The sequence below is a fragment of the Bos indicus x Bos taurus genome, chromosome 16 (assembly GCF_003369695.1).
Source record: "Bos indicus x Bos taurus breed Angus x Brahman F1 hybrid chromosome 16, Bos_hybrid_MaternalHap_v2.0, whole genome shotgun sequence".
Lineage (NCBI taxonomy): Eukaryota > Metazoa > Chordata > Mammalia > Artiodactyla > Bovidae > Bos > Bos indicus x Bos taurus.
Window position 1 is genome coordinate 53,250,627 of NC_040091.1, and position 9,452 is coordinate 53,260,078.

The 9,452-nt window shown below is 43.8% G+C and overlaps 1 protein-coding gene across 5 annotated transcripts in view; it reads right to left on the reverse strand.

The window, feature by feature from the left end:
- PRDM2 (PR/SET domain 2) overlaps positions 1–5,720 on the reverse strand; it is a 132,985-nt gene extending 127,265 nt beyond the window's left edge. For all 5 annotated transcript variants that reach the window (XM_027565350.1, XM_027565345.1, XM_027565347.1 and 2 more), the window contains exon 1: positions 5,658–5,720. The gene's annotated coding sequence lies outside the window, so the exon portion shown is untranslated. The remainder of the gene's footprint in view (positions 1–5,657) is intronic.
- Between the last annotated feature and the right edge of the window lie 3,732 nt (positions 5,721–9,452).

The following is a 9,452-nucleotide window of genomic DNA, read 5'->3' on the forward strand; positions in this document are numbered from 1 at the left end:
GAAAGGCATGGAATAAAGTAGGAAAAAAGTTTCCCCTTTCACCATGTTCAGTAGAGGGAGGATGGGATAAGCAAAAAAACTTTAGGACTCAGAAATAACCTGGAAGAATTTCTCTTCCAAGAAACCCTTGTGCCACATTAGCCTTCAATGGACTTCCCTGGTGGTTCAGTGGTAAAGAATCCGCCTGCCAATGCAGGAGATGTGGGCTGGATCCCTGGGTAGGGAATACTCCCTGGACAAGGAAATGGCAACCCACTCCAGGGTTCTTGCCTAGGAAATGCCATGGACAGAGGGGCCTGGCGGGCTACAGTACACAGGTTGCAAAAGAGTCGGAAGTGACTTACAGACTAAAGAACAACAACATCCCTCAAAAAAAAAAAAAAAAAAAACCTTTAAATAAAAAATTTAAGCAAAATGCTAGTATTGTTTTTGAAAAACCTAAAGAATCTCAAATTGCTTGCTCACATATTCATCTGTTCATCTTAAAATATCTGAATAAAAGATAGAGGTAATCACTGTAGTCACTTTCAAATACAAAGAGGAGAGAGAGGATAACTGTCCTACCCCTCCCACTGCCAGAAATAATGCCGTCCCTGAACACACCTGGGATATAGTTCATTCTGTATATCAAGGCAGCACTCTATTATCAGAGAATTGCACTGACACAATATTCATCTCCCAAAACGAGGGAACTGAGCTGCTCAACAACCTCTAACAAGAGGTTAACAGAGCTTCACACATCTGTCCTAAGACTCCTTCCTTTTTAAAATTCCTTCTTTTAGGTATACTTTAATATTAGGCCTTTCAGGATGATGACAAAGTCCCGAAAATAAATCTCATGGAATGGGAAATATTTAGGATCTAGTTTTCATACTGATCCTCCAATGTATGTTTAATTTACGTGGTCTTAAAAGGCCTTATGAAATGGGCAGCATTCATACTTGTATATAATAAGGGCTGATGAATCTCACAACTCTTTTCAAATATTGATGGCATCATTTAAATTACTTGAAAATGCCAGAAAATTTTCCCACCAGAATTTAACGTAGTCTTAGTGGAACTACATACAAGCATATATAAAATCTGTAGGTGTTACCAATTTCCAGACAGGCTGCCCATTGTAATCAAACTAACAGTTGCATTTTGCTTTCCATATTTCAGGCAAGCTATGCCAAGAAATAATTTAGCTCTTTCAAAGCAAAGCCTATCATATGATTTATTGCAAGAGGTACAAAATATTCTTTTCACCGAAATGGCTGGCAAATATATAAGTATTCAGTTGCATGTTCCAAAGGACTAATAAATGAAAACAGAGTAGATGACATGAACCAAGAATCTAAGAAAAAATATTATACTGTACTGAGAAAAATATTATAAGCATATTTCACTCCAAAAGAACCACATTTTTATTACATACAATAAATCTAATTCATGCTTCAGGGAAGTGGAGGTAGGGAAAGAAAGGCATTCTCTTTAAGAAAGAACAGTTAAATGACATAAGCATTCATTCCAGTGAATGAATGTGATTCTGTACATTCAGATATTCTGTCATTCAGAAAACAACTCCATTACCAAATGTGGTTTAAGAGCACCTCTCTTTTTTTTTTTTATCAGTGAGTTCTAACATTATTATTATTACTATTACAACTTATTAAAGACTACTTATGCCACGATAAAAATTCAATCTATACTATCTATTCTTTTAAAGAATTCAAATGAAGACTTGACAACTTACATTTTTCCCCAGGGGAAGGTGCAGGTTTGTCACAAATATCAATAACCTATCTTTAAGTTATAAAGTAACAAAGTTAGCTAAACACTGCAAAAGTAAATTTTATTTCTTCAGGACAAATTTTTCACTTTCAGTTCATAACCCTGAATTGGTTTTTTTTTTTTTCCGTTTTTTTTTTTTTTTTTTAAAAAGGGAATTTTAGAAAAAATTAGGCTTCTTCCTGCAGTATTCAAGGGGCTGCTCCACTAAGTTCCATTTTCTAGAAGACCGCTGTTTTTGTGCTATGCAGTATAATAGACCACAAGCTTAAATTATTCACCATGTTTCAAGTCTATGAAAATTTAAAGTTCATAATCATTTAATCTACATACTGGGAATGCTGATCCTATATCAGGAAAACTTCTCCAAAGTTTCCATGTTACCTCAAGTTCCTTTATCTCTTGCCATGAAAGGGGCACCAAAGCAAAACTGCTGAAAGTGACCATTCAACAAAGTCATAAAATCGGGAGTGCCCTAGTAGTACAATGGTTAAGACTGCATTGCCAATGTAGGAGGCACAGGTTCAATCCCTTATGGAGGAACAAAGAGCCTATGTGCCATGCAGCACGGCAAGAAGATTAAAAAAAAAAAAAATCAAATGGACAAAGTCATAAAACCAAACTCAGGAAAAGAACTTCTACCTGTAACAAGCCTATTCCCTGGCTTCAAGTGGAACTTCACATAAACCAGCGGCATATATTCTTAATAGTTCTTTGACTAAACAGATTCCATAAACCGCTTCTATGATTCAACCATCCAGTGAGATGGGCCTTCCTTTAAAGCAGTGGCTAAAAACTGGGGTATTCACCCTAAAGGGTGATTTTGCCCTAAAGGGACATCTTGCAATGTCTGGAGGGTTTATGGATTGTCACAAGTTGTGGGGGGAGGGGGCGGCGGGTGCCACTGGCATCTGGTGGGCAAAGGTCAGGGATGCTGCCAAATATCCTACAGGGTACAGGACAGCTCCCACAACAAAGAATGATCCAGCCCCACAACCATGTTGAGGATAAGAAACCTTGTTTCAATGGGATCTAAGTACTACTTACAGTCACCCTATGAAGATGATATTATTGGCTATAAGTATAAGCATCCAATTTCAAAGGGAGAGAGCCAGAACAGTATCCCAGACCTCTAAGCAAACGCTCGGAGGAGCGAAGGCAAAGCTGATGAGCTCTAGGCAAACTGCACAGCCCTGGACAGATGTCAGCAGGATCTGCAGTCACCACTGTCGGGTAACGTCCCCATCACCTGGAAACTCCCTGGATCTACATGTTGCCACACAAGCTTGACAATTTCCCCCACTGTCCACCTACTCCCTCTTTGCTCCCCACTACGGAGTTTTCTAAGGCAGCCCATGGGCTTTTTTTTTCTTCTGTGCAAGGATTAAAAATAGCATGAAAAGCAAGTCAGAAGACATGAAAATAGTAAATAACCTAAGGTGCTTTCCATCCCGGAAAGTCTATGATTTAACAGGACTTAAAAGGTTTGTAAATCAGATCTGGAACTTGAAAAGAGATGGGCAGCTTAAAGAAACAGTCCCATGAATAAACAAACATCTAAGGTAAAATAATCATCAAAAGAATATTTGTGCAGATATATGTCTAACTGCACAGACCCAGATGAGGGAGAATAAAACGGAGCTGAAATGGAGGGCTATTTCTTCAAACTGCACTGGCAGGAAAAATGAGTCTTTAGAGGCTAAAAAACATAATTTACATTTTTCACGTATCTTAAAAGATGACAGGGTTTGAAAATCCATAATAGAAAAAACTTTTAAACAAATCTTAACCAAAAAAGATCTCAAGCTGTTGAAACCTTACTGATCAATACGGAATTGATAAATAAAGTATGGCCCACCCAACACAATGTGGCCATTAAAAATCGCATTGAAGATTTAGTGGCAAGGATATACGCTCACAATATCATAAAGGAAGAGAGATTACAAACAATATATAGCATATTATATCTATCCTGTACAAAGCGCAAACATACAGAAGTGAATAAATATAAACAAGGAAAGAAAACATACACATGCACACCAAGAGACAGAAAGGAGGAGGTCTGCCAAAATGTTCACAGTGGTTATCTGAGTGGGAAGGGAATTTCTATTTCTATTCCTTCTTTGTGTTTTTCTCCATTTTCAAACTCTCCTAGAATGAGAATCTTTTGTTCCATTTTGTACTTACAAAACTAACACGTTATTACAGATTTACGCCCAGTTGTTTCAGGAACTGTCCACAAAATGAGAAAAAACACATGTGAACCTGCCGACTTTTCAATAAAAAAAAAAACATCTTCAGAATCAACAAAAACGAACCTCTACTGAGCGCTTTGATTATGCACTTGGTGATTTTCTAAGCACTTCAAATATATTAACTTATTTAAACCAAACCAAAAAAGATGTGTAAAAAGAGCCCTGGAATACTAGAAGCTGTGCACAAACATCAGTCCCACTATGAATTTCAATCTCAGTTTCCAATGCTTGAAATGAGAGCTGGACTTTCTTTAAAGATCCTCTCAAGGCTATACTGAGATTCTACGTGTAAACAATGTGGGCAAACGAGTGTTTGTAAGGAAGCCTACAGGAGAACGAAGGGGCAGCTGCATGCCACCTCAAAAACAAGACCCTACTAAAAAGTAACATACAATATGTCTCTCAGTTCCTCCTCCTTAATATCTATACAGCACATTTCATAACATGTTTTAAAAAAAAGGTTTAAAGGCCTACATTTCCCCAACATACTTGCATGCAACTGATCAAATCGAGACGAAGTCTGGCATCTTAAGAGAACCACTGAAAAGGTCTGTTTGTTATTAAAAGACTGTGACTGCTTTTAACAATAAACCTGTAGTAAACAAAAACTTTAATATTTTAATCGCCTTCTGGGTAGGGCCATTTTAGTGTCTGATCAGAGGGATTTAAAAGACTTAACTGGGATTCACCAAAACGCGTTCTGAAATAAAACCAAAACCCCAACAACAACGCTCAATGGAAGATGAGGGGCCAGCATGCGTGTCCTCTCTCTGGGGAAATTACAGCTGCGTAGTGGAGGTACTGTGGACTCCCCGGGTCAACGTGGAATTGTTTCCGAAGCTCGTGTCTGGACACACGGTGGACAGGGGTTTACGCGTGGGTCGGGAGCCACCACGGAGGTGAGGGGAAAGACGCTGACCTGCTTGGTCGACTTTGTGTCTTTCTTGCTACCATCAAATATAGGTTCGTGGGCATCTTCAGTAACAAAATGCGTAAGAGATAAATGCGCTGTTAAACACAAAACACCGGTGGGTCTGTGATGGGATTATGGAGGGAGAACGTTTCCGAGCTTAAACTACACTTTGTGGATTTAGGAAACACAAAGACGCGAAACACTGAACAAATTCAGAATGCAAGTGTGAGAGACACGTTCTGTTGGAACACAAAAAAAGAGCAAGACCACTTGAAATTGGAACGGCCCTGGGACCGGTGGGCACCCTCGCGGACCCGGGACCGGGATCCCGCTGGAGTCGCAGCCGCCCGCCCGGCGCCGCCGCCCGGCAGCCCACCCGCGTACTCCCCGCGGGGCGCGCGGCTAACCAACGGCGACAAAGCGGACCCCACAACTTCCCCGCGCCGGGGCCCAAGGCCGGGCCCGGGTGCTCAGCGCGGGAGGAACGGACTCCGGCCGCCCGCGGGCCGCGCCTCATTGCAGGGGGCCCCGCGAGCGCGGGACGCTGAGACCTCGAAGGGGGCGCGCCGCCGGCCCGCCCGGCCCTGCGCGCCCGGGTCCCCGGCGTGTCGCTCCCGCCGCCGCCGCCGCCGCCGCCTCGCTCCTCGCGGACAGAGACTGGAGTCCCGGAGCGGAGCCCGCCGCCGTCCCGGAAGCCACCCGCCCTGGCTGCTTCTTACCTGGCTGCACCCGCCGCGCCCCGCGCCTCAGAGCGCGGAGAGCCGCCGCCCGAACCGCCGCCACCGCTCCGCCCGCCCCGGCGCCCGCGGTCGCGCCACCGCCATCTTGGCTCCGGTCGGAAGTGACGTCGGGCGGCGCCGGCCGCGCGACCTCCGGGACCCGCGCCGTCGCCGAGGGCCGCGACCCCCGACTGCGCAGACCCCCGACGCGCCTCCACAGGAGGACCACGACTCCGGCCTCAGACGCCCGGAGGGCCCCGACCCGGGCCGCCCTGGCTCCGAGATGTGTTCGCCCGGGAGCCCCGACTTCGGTTCTCGCTGGCACGACCACCGGGACTGCACACGTCCCGACACACGGCCGTCCTCACAGGGACCCCCGAGGACCCCGGTGGCCAGGCCCGGGCTTGCCACCACCAGTCTGCCTGCACCAAAGGCTTAAGATTCTGAGCAATCCAAAGTTACTACGAGGACCTGGAGGGAAAAAGAAAATGGCTTCATCACTAAGTCCCTGTCAAATGAGGAAACATAGACCCCTTTCTTCACTCCTCTCTAAAGGAGCAGTCTAGCCTACCCCGCAAAGATCCAGCTCCAAGGGGAGGATGCAGCTGGGTTTATTTGTTCCTTCGTTGCTGCTGCTGCTAAGTCGCTTCAGTCGTGTCCGACTCTGTGCGACCCCATAGACGGCCTCTTAGCAAGCTCCCCTGTCCCTGGGATTCTCCAGGCAAGAATACTGGAGTGGGTTGCCATTTCCTTATCCAATGCATGAAAGTGAAAAGTGATCCTGAAGGTTTTCTCCCAAATTTTTCCCTAAAGATTTAATTATGAATTCAAGTCCATGACTCATGGACTTGAAAAAAACCTTCAGGATCTAAGATTAGGTAAAGAGTTCTTAAATTTGACATCAAAAGCACAATCCATAAAAGAAAATTTTTGATAAATTGAACTTAATAAAAATTTAGAACTTTTGCTCTATGAAAGGCCTTTTAAGATGACTAAAAGAAAAACCACAGACTAGGAGAAAATACTCAAACAGTAACTCAACAGTTTAAAAAAAAAAAAAAAGAAAGTGAAAAGTGAAAGTGAAGTCGCTCAGTCGTGTCCGACTCCTAGCGACCCCATGGACTGCAGCCTACCAGGCTCCTCCATCCATGGGATTTTCCAGGCAAGAGGACTGTTCCAGGCAAGAGGACTGGAGTGGGGTGCCATTGCCTTCTCTACAAGAGTATTTCTTGTCTGCTGGCCATGTGGCTAGCAGTGTGCTATGTGCTGGGAGTAGTGCACAGAACATGACATTGGCCTTGTCCTGTGGAACTTAACTGTTTACAAATGAGGAAGTAGACAGCCTGGATGATGATGAGTGAATGCTCTCATGGAGATGAGCCTAGTTGAGTCGGAGCTGTCTATTATAGACTTCCGAGGAGCTACGTCTAGCAGGAAGTTGTCGGCAAGGAGTCCGAAGTTGGGGGGAAAGCTGCAGGCTGAAGATGAGATAGAAAGTTGTGTTCTATCCCATATGGATGGTATTTAAGGCCATAACGACTTGGAAGATAAAGCCCTGAGAATGGAATCAGGAAGAATCTAAATGAAATGGGCAGCATAAGGCGCCTGTGGAAAGGACCCACCCTAAGGAGGAGACAGACTAAATTAGATGCAGTTGGTCTCTCTTTTGAAACTTCTGAAGGAGCCTACAAATCTGTTTATGTAACTAGGGTTTAATTTTAAGAAAACATGATGAGTCAACATGCATTATTGTCTTATTGTGAAGGGATGATGCTAACGACTTAGTCCACTATAGTGAACAAATGAAGATAATAACCTCATCAGATAAATAAGTGAGGGAGACTCCACCACCCATATTCCACCATAATCAAAACACCAGTATCCAAATAAACTTAAAAAAAAATAAAAGCTATGTGCCATCTGGCATTCAAAAGAATGCAAAAGAAAATAAAGGAACATATAAGTTAAAAGTGACACTGAACCAGAAGGTGTACTAGAAAGCAACATGCCAAGAGATGGTAGAACATAGAAAAGAGTGGTTGTCCTCCTTGCCGTTCATTTAAATGGGTGTTTTAGTTTCCTGTTGCTCTTGCAGCAAATTACCACAAACTGGGTGGCTTAAAACACCAGAAATACATTCTCTCACAGTTCTAGAGGCCAAAAGTCTAAAATCAGTATCACTGAGCCAAAACCAAGATATCAACAAGACCACTGTCCCTCTAGAGGCCCTAGAGGAGAATCTTGCCTCTTGCTGCTCTGGCAAAGGCCAGCATTCCTAGGCTTGTGGCCACATCAGTCTTCAAGACCAGCATCTTTAACACTGTGCTCCATCCTCTCTTCACCTCCTCTGTGTGCAGTTGAATTTCCCTCTGCCCTCCTCTTCTAAGGATACATGTATTTGCATTTGGGACCCACCCAAGTAAGCCAATATAATCTCATCTCAAAATCCCACTTAATCACAAAATCCTCTTTCCATAGTGGACTAGGACATGAAAATATCTTTGTTGTTTTTGAGTCAGTAAGCCCACCAGACTCCTCTGTCCATGGGATTTCCCAGGCATTCCCAAGAATACTGGAGTGGGTTCCCATTTCCTTCTCTAGGGGATCTTCTCCACCCAGGGATCCAACCCAAGTCTCCTGCATAGACAGGTGGATTCTTAACACTGAGCCACCTGGGAAGCTTGAATTTGTATTCCGGGGACATTATTTGGCCTGCTACATTGAGCCTATCTTTAGCACTCCTAAATTCCACCTCTTCTTCAGCCATTGTGTATTTTCTATCTGCATATGTCTCTTGAATATTTTATATTTTTCAATTTGTACTACGTCTCAGGAAAAATGATAAATATTTCCTCAATTTAATCCAAAAAATATATGAACTATTGATAATACAGTGTGATTTCATGAGTGTTCATTATCTGTCTGATATGCTAAATATCACTCTTTTGCCTCTTTGAAAAGGTTTTAAAAAGCAAAAATATTGCTAAAGGAAGAAGGAAGGATTTTGAGACATTTCATCACATCTCATGGCCATTTCTGTATCAAGGGATGGAAATGTAAAATGCAGATTTTGGATCTACAACAAGAATGAAACTCAATTCTACACAGATACATCTAGCACAGGTCCTGGCCAGTTTTGTACCTTGGCATGCAGAACCATTATAGAGGACAATTGTCATTTGTCATCCCAATACCCAGAACTGTGCTGCTGCTGCTGCTAAGTCCCTTCAGTCGTGTCTGACTCTGTTCGACCCCAAAGACGGCAGCCCACCAGGCTCCCCCGTCCCTGGGATTCTCCAGGCAAGAACACTGGAGTGGGTTGCCATTTCCTTCTCCAGTGCATGAAAGTGAAAAAGTAAGAGTGAAGTCGCTCAGTTGTGTCCGACTCCTCGTGACCCCATGGACTGCAGCCCACCAGGCTCCTCCGTCCATGGGATTCTCCAGGCAAGAGTACTGGAGTGGGGTGCCATTGCCTTCTCCGAGAAGAAATGCTAGACAGAGCCTTTTAATGGGAAAAAAAGTCTTCTCCCTGCTTCTTCTGATGTGGCTGGATTTCAGCAAATATGTGTGGACCAAAGACATTGTGCTTTGGAAAGACAGCATATGGTTACAATAGGAACCACAGAGCTCCTGCTAAGCATCCAGCCAGGAGAGCTACAGCAGTGCTCCTAAAAAGATGAAAGACTTTACTGCCAAAATTAAAGAACTTATGGCACATTGCCAATGGGAAAGTCAGTGGACTTCAGATTACCTGGATGATAACAATGGTAATTCTCCACTGGCTTCGGGGTATTT